General features: G+C 40.6%; 1 long non-coding RNA gene across 1 annotated transcript in view; it reads right to left on the reverse strand.

The window, feature by feature from the left end:
- Positions 1 to 2,646: 2,646 nt before the first annotated feature.
- LOC128137763 (uncharacterized) overlaps positions 2,647 to 18,588 on the reverse strand; it is a 94,528-nt gene continuing 78,586 nt past the window's right edge. Inside the window, exon 4 of the long non-coding RNA XR_008233827.1 lies at positions 2,647 to 2,709. This is a non-coding gene — a long non-coding RNA (uncharacterized LOC128137763). The remainder of the gene's footprint in view (positions 2,710 to 18,588) is intronic.

Genomic DNA, 18,588 nt, shown 5'->3' on the forward strand with positions numbered 1-18,588 from the left:
CATTAGGCCTTCAATCACAACGGTGCCTGCTGACTTGCAATGAGCTTTTAATAAGAATTGTCCATAAAAATAATGATAAAAATGCCAAATTAGTTCTTCGTAACTACCATTTGAAACAATGGAAAACATCTTGCTTTGGAGCTGTCTCCAGCAAAGCCAAAGACAGAAGAACACAGCCTTTTATCCCCAAGTGCATGAGAAATCTTCCACAGCAGGGTAATGATCCAGAGCTGGTATCAGCTGTTATCACAGAGCAAAGGGCCATCCCAACTGCAGCAACATGAGCCTCCCTGATTTCCCACCGATGGGCTCTCTCTCCAAGTCCCACAGCCCCTCTTTTGTGGAGAAGTTTCATTTCAACAATGTTTTGCTTTTAAGTTTTCTGAACATACAACTAAGTTTTCATTCATACCCTGGCTTATGTCACAACATACCAGCTGCCTTCTAGAACCTGCCCACATGGAGGTACACTCCCATCCCTCAGGTTTCATAATGTCATTTTGCTGATTTAAATGTGAATTTATACCACTGACAACAAGAGCAGAATTAATTTAGATTTTACAGCTTTCCATCTTTAACTGCTAACCACTAAGAAATTCCGTTAACAGGATTTCATCAGGATAAGTGTCCAACGATTTTGGAAAAAATATCCATCAAACATCTCAAGGATTTAGACATAAGTAGAAATCCCCAAACTGAAAATTATTCATTTGTGAATATGAAGATATAAAATGTTCCAAATCTAAAGATTACCTTTAATCTGTATGTTAGCAAAGTGAAAGGAAACATTACACATAACATGACGAGAAGATGGGTAGGAGCCACAATAACTAAAGAAAATTTGTGCTATCAACCACAGTATTTTCTACAGCAGTATTTCTTCAGACATTCTCATTAAAGCACAAAAAGTCCTTCAAAAATATACTTAAAGACTTATTTCAGATAATTCAGAATGAATGAAATGAATTATTTCCCGTTTGACCAGAACCGCATATTTTCAGTATGTTTGTGCTGTCGCTTTGGCATATTTGCAAGTATTTTCCCCCAAGGCAATTCCACTGCTCTCACACTAACCCTAACCACCACTGTTTGTATCCGTGATAGAAAGACAGAATGATTGACTGATTGATTCAATCAATCAGAGGGTCGCAAGTGGTGTTTTGCAACAGAATTGCACAAGAAGTTTCCATCAACCAACCTGTCTCCTCCTACCTCGGCAGCTGCTGGTTCTTCCGATACGGTCTCTCCTCTTCAGTTACGGCCTTCACTCCCTGATCTCCCTCCTGCTGCATCACAACACACATCACTGAATGATCCCAGGTTACCATATGATTTAGCCTACTCTACACATTAAATGTGGACGAGATGTAATAATTACTCTATCAGTCTTTCTGTCAATTGCAAATTTAAACAGCAATAACTCGTAGTCCTTACCAGAGGACTGAATAGCAACCTAGACACCCCAGCAGTGACCCCTCTCGCACAACAGCCTCTATGTGTCTGCACTGAAGGATGGAATTCCATCTTAAATGTATGACACATATTTAATTCAAATTTCTGGGAAATAATTATTTGAAAGGTCTGTCCACAAAGCAATGAGACATTTCCCAAACTCCAGTCATCTCTTGGTGGCCGCATGCTCCTCACCAGCAGTACACGCGTGATCCTGCACTTGGGTGCTTCCTCAGTCAGTGCAAGATGCACCAGGCATCTCATCCCCCAGGAGCAAGCAGTTAAGCCAGAGCTGACTTACATCTAGATAAATCTGGCAGATTTCACAAGTAATGTGGGTAATTAGCAAGCTAGAGGTTAAACAGTCACAGTACTCTGGTACTTTATTCCAAGCTTGAATGCCCTTGATAGAAATCAGTGAGGTATCTACTCCAAACATTTTTGTTTCTGTACACAATGTGGCTGCTACAATTCAAAACAGACAATTTAGTGGGTGGAACTGTAATTAAATTATTATGGCTCATATCTAATTAAAACAGATTTCAAGGCACATTTCAAGCTGTGGTTGGATGTCAGTTTTAAGTTGCCTCACACGGCTTGGCAAGCAATCACGCTGAAGGAGGGCAGAGGGAAACAGCATCCAAGACTAAGAAAAGGAGGATCTAAAAATAAAAATGTTTTGGAATGACTGCCTTTCATTCTGAACCCACCATTTCATTATTGGCGTGATACCACCCCACACCACAGATCTCTCAAACAGGCCTCAAGACTCACAGAAAGAAAAAAGAAACAACTGAACATGCACAGACCATGGTTGCATCTGGGTTCTGTATACAATTTAACAAAACGCAGCTGAATAAAAGCCTTCCCACTTTATGGGAAAGCAGTTTCAGAATGAGTATGTAATTACAAGCCAGAGAAGACAGAAAGGTATAGCCTAGTAAGACACACTACACAATCCGTAATCTTATAATAATAAAAAAGTATCAGGCTTTACCCTGGCACAGATCATCCCAGCTGGTTTTGCTGGTGTGCAGGACAGAGATTTACCCCAGACCACCAAGAAACGCCACCTCGGCACCCTCAGCTGTCGGCACCACTACATGCTCTCAGCAATGATTACGGGACTCACAGGGTCTTGGTGCATCAAGACAAGGCAAACCATTTCAATTCTTTGCAGACAGACAAGACTTACCCTGTGGAAGGCTCTAGTTGTGGAACATGTCTAGTTGCTCTGCACCATGCTGTCTTGCAGCTCTGAGAGGGGAAAAAAACCCAATAATTTAAGTTTAAAATCAGAATTCTACACTCCACTGAGATTTTGGGTCAATGAGTACACTGGGATTTTGGGTCAACAAGTACCTCATCTGAAAAGCAGTGGTCTTTTTATATTGTCAGAAAAGATGCATTTGAATTTTAAAAGTCTAGTGTCAATGTAATTCCTGTTCCAACAACTAGTTATGACTACTTTGCCCTTACCAATACATTACTTGAAAACATTGATTACTTTTGTACTGACCAAAGCCTTTGGAATGATCAGGGAAAAATGTACAGCCTGACTCAACAAACAAGTACTAATCTAAAGGAATTTTGAATTTGGCCTTTTTTCCCAAACTTTTAAGTGTAACACGATAATTAATTCTGATGTCATGTATTTACATACAATGCAGCATGACTGTTACCCCTCTAAACAATGCAAACCACTCGAGGATAAATCTAGCAACATGAAAACACTAACCTTCCTCCATAAAACACAATGCTTTTATCACCTTTGAAAGAGACTCTTAGGACATTCTGTTCACTTTGCATGCAAAAGTGTGAGATGCTTAATTCATTCATCAATCTTTGTCTACCCTATAGATCCTTATTATAAATTTGCTGGCCCCAATATTTGCATTGCATTGCGTGTCCTTCTCCCTGGGTTATATATTTTATTCCCTGCTCGATCTAAAAATTGTTCATGTTTGCAAATAGCAGAACACAGAAAAACATTTACACAGAACGCATACTGTACTAACCTATACACAGTCATATATACATATATAATTAATGCAACTTAGATAATGTACCTGGCTAGTAATATGCCATAATAGCTACAACAATAAAAACCAGCCATGAAGACAGCTTTACTGCAGCGTTATTGCTCAGATTCTTGCACCTTCCTTCTTGTGCTGTCTGTCATGGCATCTTATTGCTTGGAGTAAATGTTTTACTCCAAGAAGAGTACAAGTGCCGTCACCAGAAAGAGAATATTTTAGTCACTTCAGAATTAGTGGTTAATCCAAATTCACTTTACTATCAAGTTAAAAAGAAGATGTCAGCTAATGCTCTGCACCTCTGAAGGCAGAGCATACGTTATCACCTACCTGATAGCTTCAGTTGTGTTATGTACACACAGAGATTTATATGGCTTCAAATGTGTGAAATGCCTTTCGTATTACAAGTAGTATTGAGCCAAACTCAGAAAGAATGTTATTAAACCACATTAACGTGGAGCCTGGCAGACGCTCCTTCCACAGTAGTAAGCTGCCAGAGAAGTGAAATTTCTCCAGAGGAGAGCTGTGATTCTCCTGAACCGTGCGGTACGTGTGACAGGCCATGCGATACGGCCGTCGTAAACTGCACTGCGGTGGGATTCACGCGAGTGGACGAACACACGGCCGCCCCAGCGCAGGAGGGCTGGAGGGCAACCACCCCTCCCCACCCCAGGAGCAGGTTTCTCCACTGCCACTGTCTGCAGCACCACGAGGAGAGAAGACATCCTTCTCCTGACGCTCTTCTCCAGTGGCAGAGACAATGTCTCAGGGACAAGCAGAGGCAGCACCCCTGAGCCCACTGCCACAAACTTCTGACCACTAAGACTATACAGCCTTTTTAAATTGTTGTTCTTCATTTTAAACTAATTTTTCTACAGACAACTATAAAACTAGCAAAGGCAAAACGATTTGTTAAGCTGAACATACACCTTGCTTTTTAGCTTTGAATTCAGAGAATTCAGCAAAGAAGCAAGAACAGGAGTTTCATGACCACATTTTACAAACTATATAGAAGGGGGTTGAAATAACAAAGTTTTAAAACGTTGCTAATTTTTTTTTTCCATTTTCTTCCATTCACCCAGGTGGGATTTTATTTCTATGTAAAATTTAATGCTAAATAAATAGATATATTTTCAGAAGACCTCAAGGTGCTGAAGCCACCATGGGACTGAAACCACAAGAGGAACAAGCAGGAACTGAAAACCCAGCTCTAGCCTGCTTTGGGACCTCCCCCCCAGCACACCCATTCCGCTCACTAATTACTTCACCTCCCTGTTTTTGCTGTACTTTTCCTTATGTGCTTAAATACATTCCAAATGTAATTGCATAAAAAATTGCCTGGTTCACCCAGGAACTAGTAAGTCCATGTAACTGCTATTACAAAACTCAAATCAAAGGCACTGAATGTTGCCACTGCAAAGTAATTAAGTCAGTTAAACTATCGGTGACTTGAAGTGCTCTTTCATTAGTAAAGAGAATGCAATTATTTTTCTGCCACCTTTTCTTATTCTATTAGTCTGACATGCAGGAGCAGACATACTAAGCAGGCTGATTTCTCACAAGGCTCCCTGTCTCTCAAAGCACATTTACGCAGCCAGCTGTCTCCAATGGAAGTCCTCCTTCACGCGCAGCTGAACGACTGATGGTCAACACATTGCCTCCACTGTCAGGACTTAACACCCGGCTATCAAGCTTAAACACCTCCTGCCAGCTAAACTGAGCAGTGTCCTTAAACCCCTTCCACTGAATAGCAAATAAAATTCCTAACGGTTACATAGCATGAGGTATTTGGGGGGTAAACTCATACGACAATTTTTGCTCTATTTGTTTTTTACTAAGGGCATGATGACTTCAGCAACAAGAACAAATGTATTGCTGAAACATAGCTGCTCACAGCAGTGACGCGCTTGCATAATATAATTCCAGTAATTCTTTCTGAAACCATGTGTTGCTATGCAGTATATCGCAATCTCACCTTTCTCTTTTTTAACCTAATTCTGAATATATTTTTATGACAATAGTGTGTGAAAATGTAATTTTGTAACTTCTAGATGTATTTTAGGCTCTTGCCTCATCACAGCTCCTAAGCTAAGCAGTATCAATTGGCAGCGCTATTTGTATTGATAACCTTCAAAAGAAAATCAAGACCCTACACGAAGTGACATGAATAATTCATTAAGCCACCCAAACACTACTGTAGCATGGAGACAAGCAAGTCTGAACCTAGTATAAGGGGGCTCTAAACAAACAGATGAGCTGCCTTTTAAATTATTCAAAAAGCTGAGATCTCGCCACTCACGAGCCTTCCCAGAGACCATTTAGCCACCGCAGCCAGCCAGGCTCAGGATCAGACTCCAAGTCACAGGTGGGAAGTAGTTTGGGGAAAGCTTAAGACTCAGCCCCCTGACCCTTCACTGACTCGCTGGTGCAGCTGGAAACACAGACCCATGTGGAGCACAACCAACCTTCCTCAGATCCAGAGATGGAACAGCCCATTTCTGACCATTGAGTTTAACCTGGCTCTGTTCATCTCTTGGACAACCTGGCAGAAAGGGCCAGTTGACGCTGGGAATTCCATGGCTGTCAGCATGGAGAGGTGCGGTCAGGGTCCGAGGGAACAGGGAGGAGCACACGGTTAGAATGCAGCAGGGTGCTGAACCCAAACTCAGCGATGGAATAACTTGATCCAAAATACTTGCTGGCGTACAAGACTGGCAGGCAACCAGCTACAGAAAGCTTTAATTTAACACAATCAAAGGAGTTTTGTTCTAAGGAAAATAATGATTGTATAGTATTCCCATCTACCCTCAGATAACTGCAACAAGCAGCTGGACTTAGCAAGCATCGAACAAGAGGGACTCATTCATACCTGACTCGCCAACTGCAGCACTGTGCGGGCATGGCAGCCTGTGCGGCCACCACACAATGCTTAAATACCTATACAGAAAAGTCATTAAAAATTTTAAAGGTGGTTTTGGGGTTCCCCCTCCCCCGCCTCATAAATATCTTGTGGCATGTGAAGTAAAAAAAAAATCCTGACATACTGGTTGTTAAAGAGAATTCAACTCTAATGACAGGCTTCTGACTGTCAAGGATGAAATTACAATGTAATTAAGGATATTAATTGAAGAAAAATTGACCAATGGCTTAGCTACAGATCTGCTCTAGCAAGCAGAACTTAAATAAAGATGGAAACACAAGTTAATGTATTTTTCATTAAAGAAAGCAGAAAGGATAATTCTCCTTGATTTCCAATTGTAGTGAACTGCTCAGAGCAGTTTGCATTAAGTACCCAGAGAACCCTGTAAATGAGGCCAATTTCTGCTGAACTCTAATACTAGTTGTTCACCTATTAGTTCTGAAGTTGTATTTAAAATATTCTCATCCTTTACAATAATATTTCCAATCCTACAGCTGTTACCTGGATCTTCCACTGAGGCAATATGGCATGCTTCAGAATTTCATGAGCTTATTAATTAGAGTACAAGGTTGCTTTCCCATCCCCCCTGCTTCCTTTTTTTTGGTACCAACAGAAATTAGCGACTGATAGCACAGAATGTTATTGCCCCATAACGTGTATAAGCAACAAGTAGCAACTCAGATGAGGCACCACCTAGACTAGGACTAGTCTGTAACTGGGACAGCCACAAAGACAGTCCAGGCTGAAAGAACTGTGTGTCATTTTTGACATTTAAAAATGCCATGCATAGCTCCCTCCAAATCAAGGGCTTGCATCGCCAGTACCAAGGTTGCTGGAAGTCTTACAAGAGGTATACAGCAGCGTACAACAAATACAAGTAACGAGATTAGACAGTGAAATCCATCTGAGATTAACTGGTGAGTAATCAGACTGATGAAGTTTATGATCCTTGAACTCAGAGTAATACAAAGGTACAATGTCAACAATAAAGTGGTAACAGCTGATGAGAGTACCCTTCTGTGAGGAAAACGAAATCCTTTTTTCTTTGGCTGGAGGCAAAGGCAGCATCAAACAATTTTAAAAGCAACAAGTGCACTTTCTCTTGAACGGTTCTCAAACATTAAATTAAATAATGCCTTTGCTCTTTGAGTAACCTTTGGTAATTGTTGGGAGAAAGAAATATTTGTGATGCTTTTCAACTTGAGTGCAGCACGCATCAAAATTTATATTGAGACATATGAGCAGTAATGGGAACATCTTGCAGAAGAAAATGTGTTTATTTACAAGTGCACAGTAACTGTATTTAAAGTAACATTAGGGAAGCAGAACAAGTCATGAAAAAATTATAGTGGAATATTCCCCCATAATTCCTTATTCTTGTAAAAGAACAAAACAAAACCAAACACCTCCCCCAAAACAAAACAAAAACCCCCCTTCACCGGAAAAGTAATTCGACTTAAAATCCACAGAATTAGAAACTGATTCATTCTAATATAAATAAGAAGCAAAGCTTAACTCAGCTCTAGGGTCAAAGTTGCAATTTCCAATATAGAAATTAAGTTCTCCCCAACCTAGACACATTCTAAATTAGGAAATCTCCTGTTACCTTGTTTTTCATTTCATAGGCTTTGTTTCAGTTAAATGTCAGCAAACATTAAACACTACAGTACTGGAAAAAGAATTAACCCTTGAAATACTGTGGAGGACTAAGGCAACTTGTCAATGTTCCTCTACACCCAAGAATGGCAGAAAAGCTGCAGCAGTCCTTGAATTCAATGGAACCATACTGACTTGGAGCTATTCAGGATCTGGCTCATGCCATCAGACTTATTTTCTTGCTATTATTGATTTGGGACAAAAAATTTCAAAGCCATAAAGGGCCATCAGAAATTACAAAGTGGGATTCTTCTACACGTGCCTTTAAAAATCCCAACTGCATTTCCCTTGCCCAACACCAAGCAGAGAACCCCTCCAAGCCTTTTTATGAGCTAAGACAGGACCTGGAGAGAGTCTATTCCAAGTACTTCAGAGACACATTTGGGCATCTGTCCCATTATTATTCTGATAGTCACAGGAATTGCCAATTTACTTTTCCCTAATGTCCCAATTTCCATCTCCAATTTACAACTTGTCTGAACAAAACACCAGAACTCACCAAGCTGATAAGCAATTCTTTAGGATCATTACTGCATTCAATTCTTTATATGTTCAGATTTTTCTAGATGCTCCCCAACCAATTTCTCCTCCTCACTGTGCTGTGTCTCACTGGGAGCTGCATTCATTTCTTTGAAAGCACTTTGTTATTTCATTGCCATCTTATCTGACATCCACCTGACCTGTGCAGAAGTACAGCTACTGTGTTTATAGTTTGATTCTGTCTGGAAAAAGAACTTTTTTTTTTTTAAACAAGCACTATATGAGGAAATTAATCAGCAGAAAAACAGTGCTTTCTATTATTGTTACTCAAGTCCTCAGTACTGAAAATATTGATGACCACCCTCCTGCACACAAAAACAGATCTCCCCTCACAGCACAAGATGGGGAAAACTTGGAGAATGATTTCTTTTCATTTCTCTCTTCCCTCACTGGTTATAGGAAAATGGATTGAGTAATCTGGCTGGTCCCTACCAGTCCTATGTCTTGTCCTGGGAAGAGACCATGCTAAGGAACAAATAAATTCAGAACACTTAAAGAGAAGCTTCAATAAAAGTGAAAGAAAAACACAAGCTACTGAACAAAAGAAATCTCTTGCTGGGGAATGAGGAAAATGCATTTTACGGTGTCCATCACCAGCACGAATCTAGCAAAGCAAAATATTGAAGTAGGTGGTGTACAGCTTGGTGGGAGCAAAACCAGAGCATTTCTTATCATGGATTTGTACATGGTGCTATTCACACACGAAGAACTTTTTCCATTATCCGTAAGGAACCGCAGGAGGTGCCATTTCTTATAAAAACTCTTTTCTTAGCTGCTAATCTTGCGAAACCCTTTAAAGATCATCCTCACCTCCTCAGCAATACTATGGCAGACAGAATTCAAGTCTGCCCTTCTCCTGCCATCAGTGTTGTTTTCCCACAAACCTCGCTTCTCAGCATGACACTCTCTTCGGTGCACAGTACCAGATCCAAACCTCTTTATTTTGTGTCTTTTCACCAGAATTGCGTCTCCTCAACAGAAGCCCACCTCAAAACCCAATTGTTTTTGATCCGTGGTTTTGACCGGAATCTGGCTACATGTAAATACACCTCTATCTGTGTTTCCCGCATCAGTGTCACTTACAGTGGCCCAGAAGTGCCACAGGAGTTTGAAGGCTGAGGAACACCAACAGCACATCATCTTGCCAGAGGTGAACCCTTCACCAGGCCTGCTAGCTTGCTTCAAAATTACTCATCTTTTACTTACCCTGAGATTACGGCAAACTTCTTAGAAGTACTGTACTTTTTGCCTTTAAAGGACAGGCACCTGTCCTTTAAAGCTGGGTTTTCTTCTAACAAATTCCAGACATGGTTTCAACTCTGCGTTACAACAGGCGCCTTCGGCTATATTGTTCAAACTGTTTGAAATCAAGTTAAACAGCAAGAAGAACAGAGTTACAGTTGAATCAGAGTAGCTTAAAAAAATAGAAAACAAATATGCTACGTGAGTAATGACTCTAGCTGTGCATGCTGAGACTCTTTAGCATGCATATTTATAATGAGGATTTACTGTGAAACTGTCACTGCATCTTAATACTACAGAAATTCAAACTGAATACTGAAAGAGACAAAGATTGCTTGAAATTTAGCTAAATGGGTGCTTCTATCTGACATACCAGCAAACCAAAGGAAAAAAAGGTTTTAATTTCAGTAGGTGGTACAATTTTGTGACAGAGGGAAATAAATTTTCATCGAGTATGATTGACATTTCTAGAAACTGTGTTAACTTTGTTTCCAATCATCACGTCAAAATAGATTCGGCTGTTTCTATTCAGATCAGCACCATAATCAAAAGACTAGAAAGTATCTTCCTACTACACCATTTTGAAGTCATCTCTTCATTTTTGCAGTAGGACTCCCCTCTGATCTTGAAACCTACAATATTTAATAAAAAAAAATTTCTTCCAAAAGCCAGGACCAGTTTTCTTCATCATTTTTATAGTATTCCAGGTGTGACAAAACTCTTTTGAAATACTGTATTGTCCTACAAATATTTATTATTAAAAAAAATTCTGTGCTCTCTCAAAACATCATGCAATTTTTGAACTGTGATTACTTGTAGAAAGTCATTTCCAACCCTAGCAACCTACGGAAACACCGCTTGCTATATCCATGCTGAAATCCGAGCAGCAGGTAGTGGGAAAGATGTATGAAGGTCACAAGGATGATTTGATACTAGCATCATGGTTTCACAGGTTGTCAATCTATCATGAAAATTCCCTCTGGAGGTTCACAAACAGGTCCAACCAGATGAGAGTTACTCTCCTCTCACATGTACCAGGAAAACAGCCTTCCTTACACCCTTCTCCTGTAATTGCCTGAAATCATGGTATCTAAGACACTGAGAACACACTGGTTTATTCCTTACTGTCAGCAAATGCAGTTTTGCTCAGAGACGCTACCACAGAGAAAAATAGCAGATTCAGAAGCAAAGTGAGGAGGCTCAGTGCTCAACCTAGGGATGGCTGATCTCAGCAAAGGAGGAAGGGCAACAGCAGGGGGTCACTTTTTTTATACTGAAAGAGAACAATGCATCTGCTCTAGTCACAGCACAGCATGCTGGCCTGTAACCTCATGTCTCTAACTTCGGAGATGATCTGATGTAAGCACACCCAGTTCATGAGCTGCTCAGAAGTTTCACCTCCCAGTTCTGAGGCTTCTGATGTTTATGATTTATCCAGCTGGCCATTGATTTATATTGATGTAACCCAACCAGCCAGTTCAAAGGTTTAAGTATCAGTACCAGATTTATGTCTTCTTCAAAACATCTTCAAACAATATCATCTAAACTACAGTAAGAAATTAATTTTTTCATTAATTTTCCTGGGTTTTAACTGACCTTTCTGAAAATGACTGCAGTGATTCAACAGCAGTGATTGGAGATCATCTTGGTCGGCCATCCTCTTGCACACTCCTGGCCACTTACAGTATCAAGACCACACCAAATGCATTTTTCTGCCTCAAAGCCATTTATGTGAATAAATTCTCTTCTAGGACCGATGGCATAAGGTCAGAGGACAAAGGGTGAGTGACTGCTCATTCACTTTAGGAGGGATTGATGCTAAACATTCACACCTAACTAGCTCATGCAATTACTGGTTAATTCCAAATATTAAGGATGTTTAAATTAAATGTCATTTATTTACAAAGAATAAAAGCAAGAAGAGATTGAGGAAGAATTGTGACCTTTTGTAGCACCAATTGGATTCACATGGATGCAGCCTCCACCAGCCCGCAGCCACTTAGGTGAGAGATGCCTTATTCTGCAGGTGTCAGGAGCACTGTTTGCCAGAGACAGAGTCTTCACACTCTAACATTGAGGTTTGTCTTGCCATTTAACTGATCAAATTATCATCTGATAGACCAACATGGCAATCTGTGGGCCCATATCCCTCACCTGCCAATACAAGTTATCATTTATATTTGAAAACCAGGCCTCTGTGCATTTTCTCTTAAATAACACATCAGTCTCAATCCTTTTGCTTACCATAAGTAAATGACTTCAGCAATTACTGTCTGGGCAGCACAACTGCTCTGTTCATAGGATTTGAGAATGCATGGTGGCGCATTCCCAATGGTCTGTACAGTCCAGGTTGGCTCCAGCAACATGGACGATACTAACGTTTTGTTACATGGTCACGCCATTTACAGAGAAAACTTCCAAGGACAAGGACAGAAAAGGTGTTGGGCAGATCAACAGCAGCTGTGTAGAAGTGCAGCAGTTCCAGAAAAATGTGCTGAGTTTATGAAGTCCCACAGTACAGTCTCGTTTTATTAGAATGTCCCAAACTCAAGCAATCCCAAGTGGCTGGAGTATTTATGAGCAGAACACAAGTGCGGTCAGGTAAAACAGCCCTTACTGGGTAAAAAAATTTACAGGCAAGCCATTTGCTATCCAAGAGAGCAATAAAGTAGTTCCTGAAGTACAAATATTTACAGGCAGAACAAAGCTCTTTGAGCCATGAGTTACTGGAAGGTTGTGACTGTGCTTTCAAAGTGCTTTCACCTTACCAGCTGCTCAGTAGCAGCAGTTGGAACAAACTCTTCAGCTCCTATCTGGAAGAATTAAGTCAAAATCTGGTTTTAAAATTGAGACAGTGCATGCATTTCATCAGCTGTACAACTCAGTGAAAGTGAAGAGAAAATCAGACTAAGAGATGTGAAAAACACTCATATGAACATACTTTATGATGATGAACATATGATTAATGTGAAATAGAAACAAGTACTTCCCTCTAGCTAATTACCACTCAAACCTCAGAAGTCAAACACGGAAATGTAAAATAAATATCATCTGGCATTTCCACATGCTACTAATTTAATCCATTTAATAATCACAAAGAATTTTGAACTACACTACTGTTGTATCCATATATATAACAAGGTGGTAAATAGAAAACACCTGATATACCCTTGAACCACTGGAATGTTGCGAAAAGTCCCCAAAGCTACTCTCCACAAGCACTGAGTTTGTCCTGAATCAGCTACTTTTTTCCTTAAGAAGCTGAGGACATAGGGGGATTTCTGAAGACATCAGATGATGTGCAACTGCAGCAGAGTACTTTGACTTGCATCAAGATTTAGTCTAGAGTTAAGCTAGTTCAACAATAAAGGTTGTCAAAAAGAAAGTGAAAAGACCATGGTGCCTACGCTTAACTGACCTGCTCTAAGCATCAACTCAGTGAAGCTGGGAATAAAGCCCAAAAGTTCGTAGAAATGCAGAAAACTAAAATAAATATTTGACAACATGCAACAACTGATTATTTCTGATTTGAATTAGAGCAGATGAGGTTATCGGCCTCCTTTTTATAATGGCAGTACTCTGAGCAAACTGGTAGTGGCCTGAACATAAAAACCATAATTGCAGTCAAACAGAGCAAAACCTCAAAATAGTGCAAGAGAGAGCTTCTCCTGTTGTGCAGCATTCTGGAATGCAAGAGCTACTATCAGCACAGGTTGGCACTAAAATAAGCCATTTCTCTCAGCTCTACTCTGCTTGCTGTGAAAAATAATGATCTGTTGATCTTGGTTTGTCATTCAAACTGTGTACCCACTAAGTAAGCATCTGTCTTTTTACTGGATCTTCTTCTGTGATGTTTATCAACTGTCAAAACAAAACAGAAACAAAAATACAAGAACAAAACTTCTAGAAATACTTTTAAAATTACATTTGTCAAAAAGCCCTGACAATAATGGCCACCAGAGTTCAAGAAAACCTCATCTACAATGATATTATGATCACGTATATATCTACACAGAGAAGTATAAATTTATATTGTACTTCCAATATCAGTACAATTTAGAGTGATAAATCCAGTTTGCACTTGCATTATGGAAAGTCAGTGTGAATGGTTTGTGCTCCGTTATAAAATCGAAGGCAAGGCTTTGCAGGACAAATTTATAAAAATAACAAACTTTCAAAATAATAATTAATTGATCATCTTCCCATTTCTTTTTAAGACAGCAGATTAGCGGGTATTCTTTCCCCCTCCTAAATGTGAAAGCCATCCAAATAATTCCCTGCCAGTGGACATTTTATCTTACACTATCTCATAACTTTTCCAGAAACACAGTAAACACCATATCTAAATGGTGAGGATGAGAGTCTGCGATTTGAAAGTAAAGAAAATCACTACAGCTACCGCAAGATAGTCTAAAAGAAAGGATCAAAGTTTCCACTGGCAAAGCCAGTGTGAGTGCAACAAGCTTTGGTTTACGTGTATATGTCTGAAGCATATGTCCAAGTAGCCTTGTTAAAATACCACATCTTAAATAAAGAATCAGGCATTTTCTGAAATGAGAGCTGAGCCAAACTGGGGAAGACCAAGCAAAGGGGAGTGGTGGCTCCTGCGCCTGGGACAGAAAGAAGCAAAGAAAAAGGTGCTTGTGGCTTTGGCTGGGCAAGGCAAGAGCTTTGCTTTGTTTTACTTGAGGATTTTGCCTGAATTGGTGTGCTTGAATTAATAAACAGTTCCCTGAAGAGAAGGCCTGACTGAGATTGATTTCTTTATGGGATTTCAATTCTCCTAAGTGGGAGAAGAGAAATCTGTCAAGTACCTTAGCGCCTATTAGACCCATGAAGCCGAGAGAATCCAGTCACATCAGTAGGAACCAAGTTACCACAACTTTCCAAAACCAGGCAAAAGGAAGTCTCCAAACTGGAAGGTATTTGAAGTCAACAATTTCTTCAGACTTAAAAGAAAAAATTTGAAATGTATCAGAAAAGAATACCAAAGCATTAAGTGACTTTAACTTCCCTTCAACAGGCGATAAATGACCTATACCTTAACACTTTCTGCAGTTCCCCATCACTGAGTAATGATAAGAAAACCAAGTCATCTACATGCTGACTTGCTGCAAGAGACACCTGCAGCGGTAAGACACAGATTTAAGCCAAGGACAAGGCAGCAGAGGAATACAAACACCCTTTGATGAATTTTTCCACATGTTCCTGCAATATGACAAACACTGGGGAGCAAGAAATAATCCGTAACATTTTCAATTTGTCAGTGGCTGGATTTGGGAGAACAGGTGAGAGCAGGGATGGACCCTGTACCAGGCCCGTGCTGGGTGGACCGTCAGCCCCACAGACCTTACTCAAAGATCACTACCAGGCCCCCAGTGGCTGGAGCTCACTGCAGCACTCCCACCAACTCCCCTTTGTAATTCAATTGCAATCCAAGAGCTTCCCATCAGGAAACCATCACCAGAAAGCATCTCTACTCCCTGTAGCAAAACAGCTACGGGGAAAAAAAAAAAATCAATCTGTGCTGAAGCTGCACAGAATCATCCTAAGCAGAGTATCCAAATGGCTATTTATGGCTTTTCATCACAGATGCCTTCAGTTTACCATGCGGAAGCCAAGTTAGCTGGTAACCAAGAGGAAGATTCAAACAGGAGAAGGATTAAGTTCATCAGAAAGAGTCAACCTGAAGATGATGTTAAAGGACCTCCTGCTAACCCTAGTCCTTTCCTGCATCAAAGCCTGGCTCAATTTCCAATTACAAAGAATGCCCTTGGAAATAGATTCTCATTTAACACTTCAATAATGTTCTGAACTTAAGAGTTAGGTACACCACCGTGTACCCAATTTGTGTGCACAACCACCCTACTGTGTAAAAAAACCCCACCAAATAATTGACTGAGTAGTGTCAAGGTTGTAATTTGTCACACTCAGAAAAATCCCCCAATCTGTGCACAAACAACATGCAATTTAGATGTTCAAGTACATTCCTTTCTAAATAATCTGGATAAGCAGCCAGATAGCATAAGAAAACGCACTGCAAAGACAATTTTCTCATTATAGACACTACAATTGCACCTGGAAACACGAGTCAGCTGCATGGCGAACAAAGGTGCAAGATGAAACAGCCCTGCCTACAGGCAGGGGAAGCCTACAGCCCTAACCCTGAAAGCCCTGGCACACATGCCTGACTGCAGGCAGAAACTACTCCCAGTACCTGACACTGGAAATGTGCTGAAGCTTTTGCAGGATCAGGAAATAACGACCAAAAGAATAAACACCTAGAGACAGCAGAAGATAACAGTGAGACAGATCTACTCTAGAAAACATGCAAGTTAAGCCAAAGAAAGAGGGTATCGCTTCAGTTGTTTCCACCTGAAAATGTTTTACTTTCACTAACACAGCATTTAGTTCAAGTCTTCTCTTACCATCACATCCCAAGATTTATGGGAGCTCCTTCCAGCTCTCCAGTTGTGGACAGACACTCCACATGTTTAGGCCCCTGTTGCTCACCTTCCCCCCACACTGGCGATGGGACAGGAGGAAGCCTGGCTGGAAAGCTGACATGCCGTTTTGGACAGAACCAGGAGAGTTTTGAGAGAAAGAGATTCAGGGCAGTTGCAAAAAGCTGCAAAATGTGTCTGTAAGTGATTTAAATGTGGATTTTTCCCCCATTTTTCTGCCATGGGGCTAGACTATCTATATTAGTGCATTAACAGTTCATTAGTGCAGCTGGAGAATGGAAGGAGCCTGAGCCAGCCCCTCCTGCCTCACAGAAAATACTCTGTCCTCCCTCCATATCAGCACCAGGGACTTCAACAAATTGGAGCCAGGGCTGGCACTGCCGTGAATCAGCCCTCTGTGCCCAGCTGCCTTGCCAGGCTTAGGGATGCACCCCCCAACACATTCAGACATTCACTCAGCTTTCAACCACTCCGCATCACCAAGGAAAGAAAAAAAAGTGAAGGGAAGCTTTTATGCTCTTTGCAGTTTAGCCAGTGCCCTGACAGAGGCAGACGGGACTCCTGATCCCAAAAGCGCGGTCCCTGGGCACAGAGCAGCGATAAATACCTCATGAAGCTCTTCCACAGCCTAGGCAGGCACAGCGTGACTTCTGCCAGGACTGTTCCTAGCAATCCTCCAGTTTAAAATATCTTGGAAAAAATCCTAGTTATTCATGGTCTTGATTAGGTCATGTGTTATCATTAAAATCATTCTAAAGGCACAGACCATTTATTTAGTATGAATTTTGAATTACTGTGAGAAAATGAAACTACTCATTTTCCGAGTACATTTATTCTCATCTTTCTAGTAACACTCTGGGAAGGCTTATCTAACACCCCTCCCCCTTCCCAATCTCCATTACATCCAGGAGGGAGATAACGAGGTGCATAAAGAATGCACTCATTGATCAGAAAAACTGGTGGAATCATTAACAAGGTTCAGATGGCAGGATGGCACACACAGGGCCCTAGAGCACTCTCCATGGAAAGCCTGAAGGAAAACATTTCTTAAATGCATCAAAAGTGGTCCACTCTGCCTTGTAATTTGGCTCCCTAGAAAGATATTTCCAGGAAAGTTTCCGTCATGAAGGTGAAGGAGCAGAAAAAGATTAATTAACCAGCTGAAAGAAAGCAGACACTGAAGTTTGACAGCACTAAACTCTCCCCTACAATAAATAAGATTTTGCTGGACAAGAACAACAGCTCTACAAGTTTTTCCTTTCTAGATGATCTGAAATAGATTTTAGCCTGGAAATTTTCTTTCAAAGAATTCTGGAGTTTTAAAAGTTCAAACCATATTTAGGAAAGAAACAATCGAGGAGTTCAGCCTGCTCCTGATACATCCTTGTGAAACGCAAGTTGTCTTTGGGGTTTCCAGAATAATAGGACAACATGCCTATTTATATCTAATGAAAGCTCACTTCACTAATTATGAACTTTAGGGGAGGCATTTTTAGGTGCTCGAGTAATGAGACTGGTTCCTCTATGTCCCCTCCACACTGCATGGGGACAGCTAGCCCCTTTCACAGACCACAGCTGGAGGTGCCCATGTTGCTACTGATGTTCTCTACAGAGGAGCTATTTCTTTTTGTTGGTTATACAAAAGAGATTACTGCTGGGAGATGAGAGTATCCCCCAGACTGATGAACCCCACTGTTTCAAAGTCTCACCTTACATGCAAACAAGTAGGTGTAGACACTCACCAGCGTAATGCAAATCCTTCTTGGGAGGATGGTACATAAACAAAGCTGCACACATAAGAGATGAATTGGTGAAAATTTCTTGATTGGATGTTAGAGGAGCAGGCAATCAATATAAGGACACTTTAGGTTTTGCAGATTAATGAATGTATTTTATGGGAATCTTGATGACAGTGTCCAGGAGCTTCAGATACATCCTTGATAACAATTCAGTACCCTCAAACAAGAGTTAAGGCCATTGGCTTATCAATTACTAAATAACTAAAAACACCACTCTCTGATTGCCCAGTATTACTTCTTGAAGCATCCAATTTGTTCCTCTCTACAATCCACTGTATAAATTGGTCTGATGGACTCCAGCTCTCCTTATCTATTTTATTTCATTTGACCATCTGTTGTCAGGTGTTACAGCGGGGAGCCTGCTTTCTAAGGTAGTTAGTAGTTAATGAAAGAAAAAAGGAGATGATCATCAATCACTTTGAAATGGTCTCCTTTTGTTTAGAGAGGGAAATGGAAGAGTTAGCAGAAACAGGGCAATA

The sequence above is a fragment of the Harpia harpyja genome, chromosome Z, assembly GCF_026419915.1.
Source record: "Harpia harpyja isolate bHarHar1 chromosome Z, bHarHar1 primary haplotype, whole genome shotgun sequence".
NCBI classification, from domain to species: domain Eukaryota; kingdom Metazoa; phylum Chordata; class Aves; order Accipitriformes; family Accipitridae; genus Harpia; species Harpia harpyja.